Source organism: Papio anubis, chromosome 12 (assembly GCF_008728515.1).
Source record: "Papio anubis isolate 15944 chromosome 12, Panubis1.0, whole genome shotgun sequence".
NCBI classification, from domain to species: Eukaryota; Metazoa; Chordata; class Mammalia; order Primates; family Cercopithecidae; genus Papio; species Papio anubis.
This window is the reverse complement of record NC_044987.1, coordinates 40,927,641-40,948,575: the sequence shown is the minus strand read 5'-3', so window position 1 is coordinate 40,948,575 and position 20,935 is coordinate 40,927,641. Positions and strand designations below refer to the sequence as shown.

The window sequence follows — 20,935 nt, the reverse complement described above, 5'->3', positions numbered from 1 at the left end:
GGTATAAGGGTGATATTATTTTAATTTGCATTTCCCTGATTAGTGAGGTTGAATATTTTTTCATATACCAGTTGCCCATTTGTATGTCTTTTGAGAATGTCTATTCAGGTCTTTTGCTCATTTTCTAATGTTTTCTTACTATTGAGTTCCATATATATTTATATATATTTGGGGTTTTAAAATTTATATGAGTATATAGGTGTATATATTTAAGGGGTGCATGAGATGTTTTGATACAGGCATGCAATGTCAAATAAGCACATCATGGAGAATGGGGTATCCATTCCCCCTCAAGCATTTATCCTTTGAGTTACAATCCAACTACATTCATTATTTTAATATACATTATTGACTATAGTCACCCTATTGTGCTATCAAATACCACATCTTATTCATTCTATTTTTGGGGGGTACCCATTAACCATCTCCCCGTATATATTTTGGATATTAACCCCCTATCAAATGTATAGTTTGCACTTTTTTTTTAACCATTCTGTAGGATGTCTCTTCACTCTGTTGATTGTTTCCTTGGGTCAGAAGCTTTTTCATTCGAGGTAATCCCATTTGTCCATTTTTGCCTTCGTTGTCTGTGCTTTTGGGTTCATATCCAAAAAAATCATCGCCCAGACCAGTGATACGGAGTTCTCCCCCATGTTTTCGTCTAGCACCTTTATTCGTTAATCCTCTATTTCCTTAATTTCTATCTACTGACACCATACATAAGCAACAATAAAATAATAGTGTGCTTCACTTCATACTGCTCCTCCACCAAATAAGCTGGCTATATTATTTCTATTTATTCTTTCAGTACTTACCCTTACACTTCAAAGTATATTATCAGCTTTAAATAATTTCAAGTCCTAACATTAAAAGAGCAAGAAAGAATACTTATGCCACCTCATATCTTCTCCCTTCCAACTTGTTATAACATTTCTGAAACCATAGTTTGCACAGTTAATTTTATCATAATCCTATAGGAAGTTATTTTCCTGTAGCTTCTCCATTTCTCTTGTTTGGACACTATCCTCTTATGGTTTCTTCATAAAATACTCATGAGAAATAGTCCCTAATTCTTCCATGTTTAGAAATGCTTATGTATTGCAGTTATACATGTTAGTTTGATGTGTTCCCCTGCTAGAATGTACTCTATTTAATAAAGACAGGAATATTTTATATTTTTCTCACTGATGTATCTCCCAGTACCAAGTCATTACACATAGTCATTACACTGAAAATAGTTGTTAAATGAGCAACATATTATACAAAGGAAACATAAAAAGAGCTCTTGGGTTGGTCTTTTTCTCCCTGAGAACTTTGTACGCATTGCTTTTCAAGTGCTAAATGGTAGAGAAGGTTGAGGCTAGATTTCTATGCCTACCACTATTTATTTTTGGTTTTTAGTAATTTGACTCTGACATGCCTAGGCGTGGTTTTCTTTGTTTACCCTACTTACAGTTTGTTGAATTTCTTGAATCTGTGGGTTATTTTCCACCAAAATTGAAAACCAAGCGAATTTTTATTAACGTTTTTCATGTGCACTCTTAAAAAATTAAATTCTCCATTGAGTAAAAGGATCTAGTTTTATATACCATATCAAGCTTAATGTTATTATTCAAATCTTCTATATATGTGCTCCTTTCATCTGCTTGATCTATCAAATTCTAAAAGTGCTACCTTAAAAACAACTAAAATTGTGATGTATTTCTTCTCATGGTCCTGTCAATAGTCGCTTGCTTTATATATTTTGAAGCTATATTTACACATTCATAATCTTTTCTCAGAGTACTAGTATATGTCATCCTTTGTCCCTCATGGCATGTTCACCTTATATTTCTTTTGCTGATGTTAAAACTGTTGCCATAGCTTTTGTTCATATTTGCCTTCCTTTTTCCTTTTTTTCTTCAACGTTTTGTACATTTTTGCTTTAAATATGTCTTTTAAAATCTAATCTGGGAGGACTGTGTGAGATAGGAAAATTTCAATGTCTCTGGAGAATTGGGGTGGATGCAACAGATGGGCAGACCTTTGACAGAATCAGGTGGAGACAGAGAAATTTCAAGGTGGAGGAGTCTGAAAAAAGAGTTCATAATGGGCTTTCTTAATTTTTTCCAACCCAAACTTGTCAGTGCCTTTCAGGTTAAGCCTGATCCCAAATGACTTAATATGGTTTCTGAAAAAGCTGGGTGATCCCCGTGTGACCAGTTGTGCCTATTTCAGTTGGAAGGGAATATTCAAAGGTTGGATGAAAGTTTCCTTGTGGGAAAGTTCAAAAGCAGACAACTTTTATGAAACAATGGGAAAGTGAACACAAGGGAAGGAGAAGACCCTTAACCATGACATTGCTGAGCATCCAAATCCTCTCTCAGTTCCACATTCCTTAAGTTGTTAACAGTTCAAGGGAATAAAAGCTTTTTGAAAAGACTGGCTCCTTTCCAAAGAACTGGCAGGCAGGGAGATAATACACATGACAAGACTGAAATACGCTGAAGTGAGGGACATTTGCCTTGTAATGAGAAAATACTCAGAAGAGGACTGCCTACTGAAGTGCATTAAGATTCGTAAAAGTTAGGCCTGACAGTAAGAGTTTTGCCAGGTAGAGGCAAACCATACGTGCACAGTTGCTCTGCCTGCTATTTCAAGCACGGAGGAAAGGGGACACGGATCCAGAGGATGTACAAACCCTTCTGCAATTCTAATACAGATACTCTCAAAAGATTTAGAGGAAGCTATTCATTCATCTTCCTGATCCCAAAATTCTGTATCTCATTTCTAATGTTTAAGCAAAAGTCTGGGAAATATTGTACAGAACACAGAATTAGACAGTTTCAAATACATTCAAAGGCAGACATCTTTGAAAAATATTCTGTATGGGATATATTCAAGGCAGAGATATAGGGAATGTGATGGTAGACTTCCCAAAAAAAAAAAACCAAACAAACAAACAAAAAACCTCAGAGCCATAATTTCAAAAGATTTCCTTATTTTTCTACCTCTGAAAAGTAATGAACGGTGTGAGACCCTTTTGGGGAAGAGGGAAGGACAATCATCTCTTGAATTTTCCTAGCAACCTACAGCAGTGTCTTAACCATCTCCAGTTCACAGACGAGCCTGGCTGCAGGTTCCCTATCTTACCTCATGAAGGACACATGAAGGATGGATGGGTGCGTACTTGCTCTGTCCTTGAACTGACCAGGAAAACTTAATAGATGGTGGCCTCAGGACCAATCAAACTGAACTTAACCTTTACAAGTTTAGACTCATGACCGGTTGGTAGCAACCACTGCATTTATAGAGATCTGGGAAGATCACGAGAAGATACACAGGCTACCTTGTAGCTTCTATCCTCAGACCTCTTACACCAGGTGCCATTGGTTCTCTGAGCTCCAAGTAAATCTATTCATTCACATAGGTATTTTGTTAACTGTATGTTCACAGAAGCTCTGGGATATAAGAGCTCTCATGAGATTGTATGGTCCAACATACCTATATGAGGTGCCTGGCCAGTGTCACACGGAGTAGCAGACTGGGTCCAGATCCTTCTTCTCTCAGTCTCATACCCTCCATAATCACCAAGATTTTCGTTAGCCAGAAAATGTATACGCAAACACATCTTGGTATCGGGACTTAAAAAAAAAAAATACATCAAATGACACCTTTTAAACCAATGACAATGGTTTCTATTCTTGTTTCCAACTCAAATTTTCTTTTAGAATATGCTCTTCAAGAAACATTAGGCTTGGTAATGAGGACTCTGAAAGCCAAGAGTGCTAGATTCTACTGCCGAAACCCCAGTGTGACTTCCTGTGAAACTTCTAATAAATAATTCAGTATTGCCTTGAAGCTATTGAATAGCTGGAAATAATTTGGAAGCTGGTGTCTCAAATCATTACCAAGTACACCCATACGAGAGTACTATTTCCCCTGAGAATTGTTAAACTTCCACCAAGCAAGTCCCCAGTAAATTGGCATCTGGTCCCTGCCAGGTGACTAACATCAAAATGTTTATCTTTTAAAGGTCCATTTTCAGCCTGCCTTCACCAAGCCTGTCTAGTAGCTGCCTTCTGAAGGTCCAGTTCAAACCAACTAGGCCTCCTGATGGACAATAAAGAGGAAAACAGTGGTGAAGATAGAGCCACAAGCACCTAAAGGATCTATCACACTGTGTGTGCCATGTCTATTTGGCCAGTAGAGCCTTGGGGAGCAGGCCTTCATTTATATTCTGAGTTTTTGAACACACTGATGAAAAGGGAATGGCCATTTATGGGGCCTCCATAATGTACTAGGCACAAAGTATGCCATTTTCATATTTCAATATATCCTCCCAACATCCCCTAGAAATTAAACCTTACTTCACAGACGTGGGGCAAGTGCGGCGCAGGTCATGGGCCCTGAGTAAGGTCATTCAGCTAGAAAATGGCAGAGGTAGAATTCAGATATGTCTGTTTCCCCAAGATTATATTCTTTTCACATCATACACAAAATTTCCTAAGCAAGAACACTGAAATGTTTTAAGTAAGGAGCCCATGGAAAAGATTATTTCTCTTATCGCTACCAGGTGAAGCTCCTCTTTCGCTGAGCAACAGACCAGAGGCTGGGTGGAGTTAGTGCCCACAAGGCAGGCCAAACTCACAGCCCATTTGTCTAAAGATGGCATCAAAGGCTGTTCACCATGACCAGGTGAGGGCTGTTCAAATACCCTGGGCAGGCAAGGTTTCTTTAGACCAGGGGAGTAGAAAAATAATTTACTGAAAGGCAACAGATTTTAATGATGAAGAAGAGCATAGACTCTGGAGCCAGGCTGCCTGGGTTTAAAATCCCATCTCCTGTTTTGCCCCAAACAGTCTAAGGCATGTGTGCATATGAGGGTGTCTGGATGTGGGGGCAGAGCAGATGGACAGGCAGGAGCAGCCAGGTAGTGGGGTTTGCTGAAGAATGGTCAACAGGGACCTGAGGCATGCTGCATCTAGTTTTGCGTATGTCTAAAACGCACTGTAACACAAGCTTAAGAATAAACAAACCAGAGCTCCTCCACTCACTAGCTGTGTCACATGGACAGGTTCCCTGGCCTGCCCTCAGCTTCCTCATGTGTAAGATTGAGTAATAATCGTACCTACCTCATGAGGCTGTGTGAGAAATAAATACATGTAAAATATCAAGCTACTATTGTTTACACAGTAAGTATGAGTAACTAAGCCCCAGGCACTAGACTTGGCTTTACAAATACACTATTTCAACTTAACCCTCCCCACAATCCTATGAGGCAAGATAACCTCTAAGTGGACTCAGGAATTTCAGCAGCAAAATCTGCATCAAAACCCAGGTTTGTTCTAAAAGCCACATTTTCTACTAGAGAGTTCACCTTCCTAAAAGTGACTTTACCAGTTCTTTACGGATAGAGAAACTGAGGTTCAGTGGGATTAAGTAATCCACAATTCTGAGTGGCAGACTGAGAACTAAATGCCGATCAGGTAATTGCAAGACATGCAGACTGTGGTCTTTCTGCTGGAGAGAATGGGCTGTCCTTGCTCCATCCTCACAGCATCTGCCCCCCTGGAAGGGGACTCGCCAGCCGCACAGCGGCCACTGTGAGCAGGGATGGCTGCAGATGCCTTCCCCCTCCCTCCAGCCCCTGAATGAGAAAGTCCTTGGGACAGTGGCCTGCAGTCTTTCTCAGACCAGCAAGCATTGAAGTTTGTAACAGAACCAAATAAAGGGGAGGAAAACAGAAACCTCAGAGGAACGTGATGCTAGCGGCCTCTGAATTTGTTAAGTATTTTAGCGAATCGCTTTCCAGGGCCATTGGCCCTTAAAGTAAGTATGAGGAGGCACCGGGTCTCTCTGAGACCAGCTGACAGAGTAGGGCCGCAGAGCTCTGTCGGCCTGTGGAGTCCAGGCTCTCCAGGCATCAGCCAGGGAAGTCCTTCCTTTTAATAGCTGCTTCATCTTCCTGAGAGACTCACTCCAAGAGGCCCCAAATCTCCACTAACAGCCTCTGCCATCAATGAGCGAGTCGCACAGCCACGGGGATTAGGAAAAGCGCTTCTCTCCCCACAAATCTCCATAATCAGCAATGACAGGAGAACAGAAATCCTCAGAACAGTCACCATGAATCTGACTTCCAAAGAGAGGCTGCTCCATCAGGAACCGGGACCGCATGAGCAGTGCTGTTAGAATAAAATGAGGCAACCATTCCAGCCAATTTGCATTGAAAACTCAGCTGGAATGCCAACAATTTGCATCCTTTCAGCTAAGAACAAAACCAAGCCTGACCTTTACTTCCAGGACCACTCCGCATTGCTGTTTGCACAAACATACCAAGTTAAAGTAGGAAAACCTAACTGGTGTAAAAAGCATCTGTGGTCACAGTCTAATTAGAACTCTCACTTTCTAAAGCAAGCCAATTAATGCACCCTTTCTGTCCCTCTCCATCTTAAAATTGTCAGTCAAAAAGCATAATTTTACTCAGAAATGATGAGCAGAGGGAGTGCTGGGGAAGGTGGAGAGAGCCACAGGAGAAAGGGAAGGGGAGGGAAGAGGGGCAGACCCCTGGGCAGGGGGAGACTCACAGACAGCAACTGGCAAAACATGATAAGCATCCAGTTTAAGGCTATTATCTCCTTTATTCAAAAAATAAATATTTCACTTTGATTCAACATATTTCAAATCACATTAAGCACAGAGAAGAAATACAGTCCCTTTGGAGATTGTGACACATGTTGGAAAGAGGCATGATCCAAACAATGGGAATGAGGTGAGTGCGGATTCCAGCTGCTTCCCGACCCGGAGGTTCCGCACCTCTTCAGGTGGAGCTACTTATTGATTTTTAGGAGAGAAAAAGAAACACACACGCGCGCGCGCGCTTTGAAGTCTGAAAGGCACATGAAGTGGACCATAAGGTGTATGGCACATTCACTGATAAAACATCCCCTATTCCCTCCCAAGAAAAGCGGAGATACTTTAATCAAGTCAAAGACCAGAGAAGACAGGGTGCTCCAGCTTACAGCTCAGCAACATGAACATCTCTGAATATGAAAGCCATTTTTTGTTTGCGTCCCCCTCCCGCGCCTCCTCTCCCTGCCGATGGGGTCCGCGGCTGGCTGCGGGGCTCACTCGGTGATGGTGGGGCGCGTGGCCACGTACACAAACACCACGATCAAGAGCACGACCACGGCCAGCGTGGGCAGCACCACTGTGGTGATCTGCTGCCGGGCCTCCTGCATGGCTTGCTTCCGCTCCTTCTTGTCCTTGGAGGTCTCCTTCTTGGGCTTCCCTTTGAGCTGCCGCATCTTTCCTAGAGGAAGCTAGGAGGGTGTGTCCAGAGGGATTCCAGGAAGGGCCACACTCTTCCTGTCAAGGCTGGAACCTCCTGTAGAAAGAACTGTGATGGTCAAGAATAAACCAAGTGGAAGAAAAAATAAATCATAAAGGCAAATACACAACTAGGAAAAACACCTGCAACTTACATGACAAAGGGCTAAGAGGCCACACCGGTCTCTAAGTTCCCTTGGGATCAGCGCTCTAAGCAGTGGGCACTGGGTCACCGGTGTGCTGTGAGAGGGGCCTTTGCTCCAGCACCAGCTGGACAAACCCCTGGGTACCAGACAAATAATACTGTGTTCTGTACGTGCCATGAGGTGAAAGGATTGGGAAGTACCAACTACGCTGCCTCCACTCAGAGGAGTGGCTGTCCCTTTCATGGCTCTAGCTACTTGCTCTCCTGCTCTAAGTTCCATGATCTCCCCAGCCCATCTCCAGCATGGAACTGCAGGCAGTCTGCAGTCTCCAGGCATGTGGCCCCCTTCCTGCCCAAGCCAGGCCAGCCTCATTAAGGCTGCAGAGAGCCCACAGGCACCAACTTCTCTCATCTCTTTGTTGGTTCCTTGGCCCATTCATTCAAACCTTCCTGAGCACCTACTGTGTGCCAAGCATTGCTCAAGGAGCTGAGGATAGAGATGAAGGACTCAGTTGTGTCCCCACAGAGGTTACAGTCTGGGAGGCATGATGGAAACCTGGGTCACAATAATAATGAAGGGAGATGGCTGAGCCCACAGTCCTGCCACCCACTAAAGCTGGGATTCTCCTGTGAATTCTGTGGCCCGTGGAGGGTCCTAACAGGTGAAGTAGAACTTTCAGGGGCCTGAGGAATGAATACAAATGTTTGGCTAACTACAGAGGAACATCTCTGTAATAGTCAGCTTCTTAGCTTTAAGCAGATGAAAAAGACTTTGGCTGATTTAAATTGAGGAGTTTACTTAAAGGCCTTTGGCATCTCATTGATTCCCAGAAAAGCCAAAGAACCAGGCTCAGATAATGGGCAGGACATTATGCTGTGCTGCTATAAGTGGATCCCAACTCACACTCCCAGTGTGAGGATGCCAGAGCCTGCATCACCACCTGTCAGCACTCGACACGGGCACTGGAGCAGGAGGTGCCCAGCCACCATGACCACCCCCAAAAACTAGACGTGGCTGCTGGCACGGTCTCCAGATGAACTCCCCACCCCCCAGCTTTCTGCATCACCAGCTCTCATGCATGTGTGACTAGACAAGCCCAGGTCCATACGCCCACAGCCTAGCCTTCCAATTTGTACAGCGGGAAGAGTACTTTCCAAACACAGTGAAGGAGTGGGGTTAGGAATCAGGCAGGGATATATCAAAGGCAGATGTCCATTACAATATCCTGGGCGAGTAGCACGGAGTGAGGGGTTCTTGGAAGCAGAAGAGTGCTGTATACCAATGTTCCTCTAGCAGAGGGACCTATGCTCTATACTGTCTGCCCTGTTTTGTCCCAGGGTAGTGGGTGGCCTGTCATCATCTTGAGGAGGAAGATGACATCTCCATCTAAGTGACCGAGGTGGCAGAATGTGGACTCAGAGTTGGGAAAGGTCTTATTGATACCATCCTGTTTTTTTTTTTATGAGGGATCCTTAATCTCTTACCATTCCTCTCATTCCATTTAGATCCCAAAATCTTTGTTGTATCATTCAAAATCAGGCAGAGTTTCCTAAGGTATGAGATGACAAATATTATTGTGCTAGGATGGCATAATGCCAATCAAGAGCAAACATTAAGGTTCAGGAAATATTAAGGGAAGTGCCATTTGGGCAAATGTATAATTTCCTTCATGAAATTAGGAACAGAGAGAGGGAAAAAAACAAAAACAAAAAACAAAAACAAAAAACCTACTATTACTTTCTTAAGGCCTGAAAGGTACAGGAACCCCTGGCTTTACCAATTCTCCTTTTCAGGTCTTCCAAAGGACTTCCAGACTGACTTGCCTTCAAATCCAGGACGTATCACTTACAGGCTAAATGGCTTTGAGCAAGTCACTTAACTCCACTAGGCCTCCATGCCATCATCTGAACAATGAGAACAGCTTGTTTTAAAGGATGACTGTGAGAATCTGGAAAGCAAATGCATCTGTACGCAGAGCTCTGCCCACCCATAGGGACGCGGTACAGGTGGGCTGAGACATCTCCACCCATACCCGTGGGCGGCCCAGGGACGGGTGCACTGAGCTCCTCTAAGCCAGACTGCAGCCTTGAGTGGTGCCCACCTTCGCGGGACCGTGGTGAGGATGGAATAGGAAGCTGTATAACTCAGGGCTCGGCACAGAGCGGGCACTGAATTCATGCTAGCCGACATACCGACACCTGGAATGCACCCCAACGGCCCTGTGTCAGACAGACAGCATTTATTATCCCCACCACGGAAGGCAGGAAACCAAGGAGCAAAGAGGAAAAACGCCAACAGTCACCCAGTTTGTAAATATCCCATGGCTTCTAACAGCAATGGACAGCATTCCTGTTCAAAGCTGCAAACGGCAGCCCATTCCCTCTGATACGGCCTCAAAAAAATTATTTAAAATGAAACAAGCCATCAGCAGCACTCTGATTCATGGCCATTTCCTTGTGAAGATAATGGCCTGTCAGAGCCCGCTGCTGTCTCTCCCAAATTCCTCACAGGACTGGCAGGTGGCACCCCGGGCCTGGGGCTAGCTGAGCCCTGGCTGTCTGGCTAGCAGTGCTGGGCCTGACTTCCCTCCTGCACTTCAGGCTGCTGTCTGCATCCGCCCCCATAAGTGCAGCTGACATTCAAAGGCCCCAGCCTCCACGATGACCAGTCCTCAACATTTGTAAGGTGCATTCAGAAGTTCTTGGAGGCATGGAAAAAAGCCTCAAGCTACTGGGGCCGGGGCGGTCTGGTCAGGATTTAAAAGGCAAACATGCCCATCTGAATCCTGCCTACTTCATCAGGCTTCAGGAGAAGCAGCGTCTCTGCTCTCACTCACCTGTGACCTGGGGCAGCAAGGGAAAGCATCTCTGAGATAACAACTGGGGAGGGGACCCTTTGGTGAAAAGGGACCAGCCAGGAAAAAAGCTGGGAAGAGCACCAGGCAGAGGGCAGAGTGGCCTGAGCCAGGCAGGGCATGGCTTACCGAGGAGTGAGAGGAACAAGGTGGCGAGGTGGCGAGGGCAGGAGGGGACTCCAGGGAGGGGAGGGGAGGGGAGGGAGAAGCAGAGGTACTGCAGGCCATGGCAAGATTATTCCAAGAACAGCAGCAGGCGCTGAAGGGCTTTCCAGCAGGGAGGCGCAGGTGCTGAAAAGCTCCCTCTGGCTGGTCAGTGGGGAGTGGATTGTGAGGGAACGCAAAGGGAGGCTCTGAAGCAGTCTAGGGGCTGGGGAGCTGGTGGTGGCTTGGACACGGGGTGGGTCAGCGGTGACAAAGAGGAGGATGGAGTTATGTTCTGAAGGTATAAGGGACAGGCCCCAGTGACTGACTGGACATGGCAAATAAGGGAAAGGGGGACACAAGAATAAATCCAAGGTCTGGAGCCTGAACCACCGCATAGGTGGCATGGGTGGTGATTCTGTCTCCTGAGAAGCAAGAAGGGGCATGGGGAGGAGTGGGCACTGGGGAAGGGTGGGCTCAAGAAGCGCATTGAGTGCTCTGTGGGTACCTCTCTGCGTGTGAGGATGCTTCTTAGAGATCGTCGTGGAAATAATATCAAGGAGACAATAGGATAAATGAGTCAGGAGCTGGGTCTGGGCTGAGGATCTGTATTTGGAAGTCATCAACTATTGGATTAAGAGAGATCATGTCCAAGGCCGGCAGAGAAAGGGCCCAGGACTGAGCCCCAAGGCACCCTGACAGCTACAGGGTAGGAAGTGGAAGAGCGGGCAGGAAGGGGAAGAGCAAGGGGGTACTCAGAGAACAGGAGTGAGGAAAAAGAGAACGTGCCATTGTGGGAACCAAGACAGTCAAGAAGGTCAACTGTCAGAAGACAGAGGCACTTGTGCCAGAACATAAGCGAACACACTGCTTCCTTGCTCGGGAACATTTGGCCAAGGAAAAACTGTCAGTGGCACGTGCTCAGTGCAGAGCTGGCTGACACTCTGCTGCAAGACCCCCTGTCTTCCGGTAGCTTGTGATGACGGGTCTGCATGCCAGCGCGCCAAACAGCACCAGGGCCGCCAACTGCTTCAAAGTTCTGTGGGAAGAGTGTGTGTGGCCAAAAGGGTTTTTCTTTAAATAATAAGAGAAACCAGAGAATGATGTTTGAGGGATCTAATAGAATGGGAGAAAACCCTGACACTGAAAAAAGAAGAGGTCTCTGTAGGAGCAAGACGGGAAGCCGAATGGACAGACCTGCCTTTGAGAGGCAAAGGACCCTTCGAACTCAACAAGAGGAGGGTAGGGAGATGGCACCGGGGGTGGGGGTGGCTCCGTACTGTGAGGTTGGGGGACTAAAGGCTTCTGTTTATTTTCAACGAAATCGGAGGTTTCAGCTTAAAGTCTGGGAAGTTGGGAGGCAGGCTCGGGGAAAGAGAAATCAAGAAGTAATCACCTTTGGAGGGTGAAAAGGCCACCACAGAACACTGTCCATGCCTGCCTGCCTCCCTCTGGGCTGAGGACTGCCTCACCATGGCTCTGGGCCGAGGGGCTACACTGGGCAGCCTCCTGGGCCAGGGCTGGCTCAATCACATCTGCTAGGACCTCTGAAATGTAGGCTTGCCTAGAGGAGAAGCTGGGCCAATTGGCCTCTACTTCAAGAATCTAAGAGACATGAAGGGACACTGAAGTTAGACAATCACATAGATGTAGTCACCAGGGAAGGCAGGCAGGAGAGAGGCCTGGGGGTGGAGGGAGCACTCCTGAGAGGCCACAAGAGAAGTCCAGTCCCCTGGGAGGCCAGCTCTACACAGGCTTCTGTCCTCAGGGTACTCCGATGTGTCTCTGTATGTGATGAAGACCTCTTTCAACTTTGACTGGCTCCAAGGGTCTCTGTCCATTACACTGGAAAGAGCTCTGCCTAAAATGACTGCTCCAGTTTCACAATGAGGAATCCAAGGCCCTGCCACTGACACAAAAGAAAGGACTGGCAGAGTCAAAGGTCAAACCCACATCTGTGACTCTGAAGCCTGGACAGTCCCCACCTTCCTGGGTGCACCGCACTTGTCTTCCCGCCCTTCACCCACTTTGTGCCCCCATCATGGTTCAGCAGCCCCTTGCAGAGAGAAATAAATGAAGCTCACATCTCAGCCTGCTCAGCCTGGCTTCTGCCCAGCAAGCAGCTCAGGCAGGATGGAAGCTGCAACCTCCAGCTTCTCAAATGCCAGTGCCCCACGGCCTCTAGCTTCCCTAACCAGGGAAACGGAAACTTCACAAACGCCTGAGTTCTACTGATTCTAATGAAACTCTACCTGCTACACCCCTACCCCCCCACCAGCACACACCCACGGCAACCGGTCGGTATGGGGACATTCCAAATGGTCCCCAGGATGTGTGGGCAGGAGACCAGAGGCAGAGAGGAGGAAAGCGGGGACGCATTCTTCAGCACAGAACTGTTTGTGATTTTTTTTCTGTGATTGTAACTTTCCCATCTTTTCCTACTTCTGTGTATGTAGATATGCACGTATGCACACATGCTAACTTCTTATATGCACTTTTCTCCGATTTGGAGATTATAATGTACACAGAGTGTTAGATCCTATTAGGGAAAGGTAGGAACACAGGTTCGAAATCAGGTTTGTGCCTTAGCTCTGCCTCATCGGGTTAAACGATCTTGGACAAGGGACTAAATCTCTCATGTCCCGACTCTCCTCCTCTGTAAAATGGGTGAGAAACCTGTTTTGTAGACATCGAAAAATTAGAAATAATGTATTACCTGAAGTATGTAGTGGATGAACAGGCCATACCAGAGGCTCAATAAATGGTACACAGTAACTTGCTGTCCAGTGAGGTCTGTCCCTTGGAGATGTACATGAATCTGGGAAACACCAGGGAATTCTACTTTTTTTTTTTTTTTTTGCACCATAAAACCCATGGATGACAAAATTCCCCAGGTTTTCTCTTTTCCCTGAGTTGCCAATTAGCTGTTGGGCAGGTCTGTTTAAAGGTTTGATGGGAGAAGGCTGGTTCAGGCTCTCAGGGGAAGGTCTAGGACAAGGAAGATCACTTTCAACTCTCATCACCCCAGACCCGCTAACCCTGTGCGGCCAATGCAGCAGCCACCGGCAATGTGTTGAACATCAGCCATATGGCTGTGGTCCAAATTCAGCTGTGCTGTGGTATAAAATACACACAAGATTTTGAAGGCTTAGTACCAAAAGAAAGAATGCCAAATAGCTCATTAAAAGTTATTTATGCTGATTACATGTTGAAATAATGTTTTGAATATACTGGGTTAAATGAAATCTATTATTAAAATCGATTCCACCTGTTTTCTTTTTTCTGTTTTAATGTGGCTACTAGAAAAGTTTTAAATTCCATGAATAGCTAGCATTATACTTTTATCGGACAGCTTGCCCCATGCAGTCAGGGGCTCACCCTGCCCTCCTGTAAGCCTTCCACATCATAGGCTCAGCCCACAAGGCTGAGAACTCCCTAAGCCTTCACAGCCCAGCCCCATTCACTCTTTCCAGCCTCTCTACACCCAAATGACCCACTATTACCACCACACCTGAGCCTCCCTGTGGGCTCTCAGCTCCACGCCTTTGCTGATGGAACATCTCTGCTGGAATGCCCTTTTCCCTCGCACTGTCACCTGCCTGTGCAGTCTCTCATCTTTAGACAACCATCACACATGGCCTTCGCCAGCTCCCCCACGCAGAAACAACAGCTTCCTCCTCGGTGCTATCTATCTCAGGACTTGGTTTATACCTTTACTGCAGCACTGACTGGCAGCTACTGCCTAGCTGGCTGGGCCTCTGACGTCTCCACTTCTTGGGGGACTGCAAATGTGCCTTGCTGGTAAGAATATTCTCCTGGGCTGGCATGATGCCTTTTATATAACAGGTGCTCAACAAACATCTGCTGGACTGAATATCAAAGTTGGAATATTTTAAGACAAGCAGTTCATCTTAGGCAACTAACCATTGAGTTAGAATAGAAAATTCTGTAATAATAAACTAGCTAGCTGCCATTTATAAATACTTATTTCATTCCCACCACAATCATACAAGATTGGTATTTTTACCCCCATTTAAATGATGAAACTGAGATTCAGTAAAGTATGCTGTTACCCAACATCAAAGACTGCTGGGAACAAGCACAATCTCAACTCCACTATAAAACCTGCAATAAGTACTCGTTAAGTATTTAATGAATGACCTACTGAATGAGGATTTGAACTCAGACCTGATTCCAAAGTCCACCCATTTGTGTGACCCCACAGTGCCTTCCAACGCCCCCACAAATAAGAACAGCAGTTACTGCTTCCTGATTGCTCAATACCTATCAAGCGACTGCACTAAAGTCCTCCACAAACACGCAAGCCTCACAGCAGACTTCATCCCCATTTTGCAGACAAGGGAACTGAGGCTTAGAGCAGGCCCCAGGGAGTTAGAAAGTCAATAGTGCAGCTGGGATTCCAATCAAGCTTTTTCTGGCTCAGAAACTATGTTCCTCCCACTCCACGCAGCTGCTTCTGCAGGGGACGCCAGGCTATCCCCTACAAGGCATGTGGACCAATGGGACACAGATCAAGAGTCTATGCCTGGTTCCTGCTTGTCAGCTCTGGAAGCTGAGGACACAGGGAGGGTTGTGAGAGGAACACAGGCCCTCCGGGTGTGTCTCATTTGGCAGCAGGTAAAGTCTGTTGCTTACAATCAGGCTAACCCTGATGCCTGGAAGGTGCCGCTACATGCCGGCTGGGCAGTCGTTCTGGGTTAAAAGATGCACCACATCCTGCTTGAGTTTTCAGTGTGGGCCAGGCTGCTCTAAAGGCCCCCAGGAAAAGTGCAACTCTCTCCACCCACCCCCACACTGCCCAGGGTCAACAGCATGGAGGGAGCCAAGGATGTCACAGGCTGTTGAAGGGGTGCCTGCCGAGAATAGCTTGACCAGATCTGGAGTCCATGCTAAGTCCTTGTACAATTACATCCCACTGTACAACCCACGTGAGAACAGTAACCAGGCCCAGACATCCAACCACTAGACATTCTCAATGCTGTTCTCCTTTTCTAAAGTGTCAAAGCTCTCCTGTCTTCAGAAAAAACAGTTTACGGTGCTCCCTAAGAAGTGGCTGCATGTTTCTCCCACTTCAAAATCAGGAACACAAATGAATAAACAACACAAGAAGGGGATAGATGGGGAAAGCTTTACCATCTCTTCCTGTAGCTGTGTCATTATTACAACATGAGGCATTAGAAGGGCCAAACTGCTCTATGCTTTATGCTATAAGCCCAGGGAAGCTGCCCTGGGTTCAGGGAGACATAAATTCTGCACTTGAGAGCAGCAGCTCTGCAGTTCATCAAGTGCGCTTGCTTCATTTTATGTCCCTGGTATTTAGCCATAATGGGCCTGTGATCACTTCACTCCAGGCAGCTGCAGAGTGGGGGTAGGGGACAGACAGGCTGCCAGGAGAATTGTGCAAGATGGGACTCCTGACACCCGCAAAGCACCTGCTGATAACATAAGTGTCTGCCCCAGGAACATATACATGAACCAATAATGACAGCCACACAGGTGCCAGCTCCACTGCTCCCTGCTGCCGACAGGCCACAGGGGTCAGGAAAGCTCTTGACCTGAAGGCCAGTGGGTGTATGAGGGGAGGAGGGACCACAATAGTTACAGACAGATAAAAGATAGATACACACACACACACACACACACACTTCTCACACCAACGGCAGAAAAAAGAAGAAAATGTTATTTGGCAGCAGTGGCAGCAGCAGTGGCTACTCCCAAATAAAAATCCAGAAACACAAAAGAATCTCTGAGTGGGCTGCCGAATGACAGAGACATGAAAGCTAGCGTTCTCAATAAATTAGATAAGTTACATTTTTTTGGCACACTTGGATTAATAAAGTGCTTTTCTGTGCATTATTCATTTCATCCTCGAAGTAACTGTGTTATGTATTATTGTCCTTAGTTAACAAGAAAAAGCAGCACATGGTAAGTTAAGTGCATGTCAGGGTTTCAGTCCCATCCTGGCAATTCTAGGGTCTGTGATCCTGGGCAAGTAACTTAACTTCTTAAGACCCTCAATTACTATATTGTCAAACAAAGATAAAAGTACCTAGCATTCAAATATTTTTAAAGCATACCCTGTATGTCAGGGGACAATGTTGAGGATGCAGCTATGAACAAAACAAGCAAAAATGTTGCCTTCAGGTAATGAAGCTGTCTTCATTCACAGGGAATGTGGAGAGACAGACAACTAACAAATGGATAGAGCATGTGTCAGATGATGCTGTGTGCTGCTGGAGGCGCAGAGGCTGCAAATTTAGAGTAACTGAGCAGGGAAGGCTTCATGAGAAAGTGATACTGGGCCAGAGACTTGAAGGGATCTGTGCAGATTCCTGGGAAGATCTTCCAGGCAGGGCAGGATCCATGCACAGACCCTCAGGCGGGGCATCACTTGCACATCTGAGAAGCACACAGGGGCCACAAGTCCGGAGAAAGCAAAGGGAGAGCTGAGGGGTCAGAGAGGGAGCAGCAGAGGGCGAGATGGGGCCACAGGAGGGTGCTGCTTACATTTTAAAAGAACTCTGTGGCCGGGCGCGGTGGCTCAAGCCTGTAATCCCAGCACTTTGGGAGGCCGAGACGGGCGGATCACGAGGTCAGGAGATCGAGACCATCCTGGCTAACACGGTGAAACCCCGTCTCTACTAAGAAATACAAAAAACTAGCCGGGCGAGGTGGCGGCGCCTGTAGTCCCAGCTACTCGGGAGGCTGAGGCCGGAGAATGGCTTGAACCCGGGAGGCGGAGCTTGCAGTGAGCTGAGATCCGGCCACTGCACTCCAGCCTGGGCTACAGAGCGAGACTCCGTCTCAAAAAAAAAAAAAAAAAAAGAACTCTGTGGACAACTGACTGCAGTCAATGAAAGGGCTAAGGCAAGGAAATCAGTGAAGATGCTAATGAATTATTCAGGTAAAACCTGATGGTACAGGATAAGGGTAGATGGTACAGGATAGGGGTAGATGGTACAGGATAGGGGTAGATGGTACAGGATAAGGGTAGATGGTACAGGATAAGGGTAGATGGTACAGGATAGGGGTAGATGGTACAGGATAGGGGTAGATGGTACAGGATAGGATGGTACAGGATAGAGGTAGATGTGGTGCAAAGTGGTCTGCACTTCGAAGGCAAAGCCACACAATTTACCGAGACTGGAAATGGAGTGTGAAAAAAAGCAAACAGACTGAAGGTTCTCGGGCCTGCGCAACTGGAAGAATGGAATTGCCATTGAGGGAGGTGGGAAGTTGCAAGGCGGGTGTGAGGTGGGTGGGGAGAGCTGGAGTTTGACAATCTATCAGCCATCCCTAGTAGAGGCACGAAAAGGCAGCTGGAGGCATGGGCCTGCAGTGCAGGGAGAACGGGCTGGCCACAGGACCCTGGGAGCCGTGGGCCCTTAAAGCCGGAAGCAGAGTGTGCGCAGAGCAGGGAACTGAGCCCTGGAGCAATCCAAAGTCTAGACCTTGGGGGAGTTGAAGAGGAAGCAGGAAAAGACTGAAAAGGGAGTGAAGAAGAAAACCAGGAAGAAGATGGTGGCTTGGAAGGCAAATGAAGAAGGTGTCCTGAGGAAGGGGGAGCTGGTCATCTGGTCTGGCCACACGCAGGTCCTCCATGGCTTGCAGAGCAGTTTTGGTGAAGAGGTCAGGGGCAAGATCGGAGTAAGTCTGAGGGAGGGTGGCAGCAGGCAGACGGAAGGCGGAGAGGGCAACTCTTCTCCAGACTGCAGTAAACAAGAGCACCGGGAAGACTCGGAGGCAGTGCCGGCCTGAAATCCTAGTTCTGCCGTTTATTGGCCCCGCAACCTCAGCCAGGTTACTTAATCTTTCTGTGCCTCAGATTTCTCACCTGAAAAATGGGGCTAATCATTGGACATAGAAAACTGATATACAAGAATAGTGACTGGTACATAGTAGGTATAATATAAGCATTAGCTGTCATCATCATCATCATAAGGAATAATGACAAAATAATTATGCGGGAAAAATAATTCCTGGAAGAAGAGCATCCGCTTAGGAGGCAGGGAGAGGAGGGAGATGTTGGAAGTCTGAAGAGAAAGAAGCCACAAACAGCTGTCCCAGGAGGCAATGACTGAATGGGAGTGGCGTGCACCCGCCACCGCCTCGGGGCCCACTGCAGTCGCGGGCCACACAGCTTGAAGCAGGCAAGTCAGGATGGCACCAACCGCGCAGGTGTAGGCACAGAAAAAGTAGGAGGTTCAATTTAACCAGGATGGTGTTTCATCAGGCCAGTACGACAAAGTAAGAGAAAGACAACGTGAAGATGACATGAGATTACAAAAGAAAAATCCCTGGCATAGGCCCTGAGCCTGAAATCCGACCATTGTTCAAAGAGCTTAAGTCTTGTGTCCAAGGAGCCCCCTCTCTCCACAGCTGTCCCTCACCTGTCCCCCCACACCCGTCTCCCCCTCCATCCCCTATGCAGAGAGTTCAGGACCAGAAAACAATGCTGGACTCACAAATTTGTTCTTTCAACTAAGCCACATCCCTCCCTTTCCAGTTAGAGGTATTGTCACATCCTTCACACCAAGTTGTGATAAGGTGCCTCTCTTGTTTGTGAGAATACTTTCAGGCTCGGGGCAGTCTAGAGACCAAAGCAGCCCATGTAAGTGCAGGTTTGTCCTCAAAAGCTCCTTCCCAGAGCCAGCAGCAAAGTAGGCTCCTCCTGCCTTGAGGAAAGGCTGCCTTTTAAGGACAGGCCCTAAGATTGCATGAAATCCTCTAGGTGCTCACAACCAGCTCCTCTCACTGAAGGTGGAGTAAGGAAAAATGAGGAAGCAGAGCTTTTGAACAGATCTTGTTATTTAACCCTGGCCAGCCAGGACATGCCCTTCTTTACAGAGGAATCAGAGTTAAATTAATAGCCACCAGCGACCTGAAACACAGCAACTATGTCTTTAACTAGCTGACATGAAGCCAAGTCAACCATTAAAAGGACAAAGATGATAACTAAATAAAAATGAAGTAACTTGAAATTCCTGTAAGAGGGTCCAAAACAATGGCTTTTGAAATGCTTATCATGTGCAGAAAGAATGTAACAGCAGCACATGCAACACGAACTGAAATCAGAGTTTGAGAAAATATGTATGTTTATATAGTCTGATACTTCATTTCATTAAAAAAAAAATGCTGGTTGCAATCCACAAAAGAGATTTCGCCATCAATCAATGAGTTGAGACCTGCAGCTGAAGTCCACTGGACTAAGTCGACCTGCCAGTCAAGGCTGCCTCTTGCAGACTTCATATATTTAATGGTTAAATCACAATGGTTAAGTGGCCAGGTGAGGTTGTGGAAACACTAGCTCCAGAGGTCTGTACATTAAAAGGGGATAAATTACAGGTTGAAGAAGGGCTAGATTTAGCTGCGGCTCTAAAAGAACCTAAACCAATGTGTAGACGTTACGGGGACCCAGATTGAACTGCCTTTGGGGCAGAAAATGCTCTATCTCCTGGAGAAACCAAGCAGAGTCTGAAAGATGAATAGGATGCTGAAGAAGGGACTTCAGAAATCAGATCAAAGAGATGGACCCAAGAATTACTGAAATCTCTTTCCATTCTGACAGTCTTCTCTACCTTAATGAATAGGTGGTTATAAGAATGAAATGCAAGCAATCTGTGTGAAAATGCTCAGACAAGTTACAAGCTCCTCTATATACCGTCATTCCTTGGCAGTTCTTTATCCAAATCTGTAGGTTCCCTCAACTTCATTTGCTATTCAATTAGGTACTTTAAAACAGCAGGTACTAAAAGTAAGCATGGCTAATTCATCACTTCCTTAATGGCAGCTCAACTCCAAGGCAAGGCTGGGGAAGAATTCTTGAGAAAGCATGCAAGCCATCCAGTGGTGTGCACTAGGTTTTGTTAAGGCAGTGCTTCTCCTAACTTGCCCATCTGAAATATGCAGAAGGAAATGAATGCCCATCCCTGGAGGCCATGTCTAAGGCATGGCCAGGGTAAGAATAAAATTTCATTTGGCTCTTCTGTTATCTTAAAACGTCAAGTGATCACATGTAACATCCCCCTTGTTGTTTACTTACGATGTGCACACACTGTGATAAAGCCTTCCGTGGCTCTCACTGATCCCTGACATCCCCATGCTGTTGGCTCTACTGCATCACAGGCTCCCACCTTAGAAGTGAGAAATGAGTTTTGAGACTATGTAACTTGCTCAGGACCACCAGGCAAGTAAGTGGTGAGACAGAGCCAAACCTAGGCAGTCTGGTTCCACAGCCTGCTCTTAACTACTAAGCGATATTGAATTCTCCTCTAACAAATATCAGCATTTGTTGTAAAATTTTAAAATGTTATTTCTCCTAAATCTTTGGGTTAAATGTGACCCGTGAGGAAGATGACCACATTGACCCTGATCCTTGGCCCCCATGCTGGCACGTCAGTGCACTGGAACTAGAGAAAAACAACTTTGCCAGAACTTGCCAGACTGTCCCCATGTTTTTGTG

General features: G+C 46.4%; 1 protein-coding gene across 9 annotated transcripts in view; it reads right to left on the bottom strand.

Moving 5' to 3' along the window:
* LOC110741266 overlaps positions 1-20,935 on the bottom strand; it is a 202,718-nt gene that overhangs the window by 15,368 nt on the left and 166,415 nt on the right. For 5 of the 9 annotated variants that reach the window (XR_004177413.1, XM_031653036.1, XM_031653037.1 and 2 more), the window contains one exon: positions 6,601-7,378. The exons of 1 other annotated variant lie outside the window; for it this stretch is intronic. The gene's annotated coding sequence lies outside the window, so the exon portion shown is untranslated. Of the gene's footprint in view, positions 1-6,600; positions 7,379-20,935 lie in introns of those variants that run through there. 3 more of the 9 variants (XM_031653039.1, XM_031653040.1, XM_031653045.1) reach the window with 1 other exon arrangement.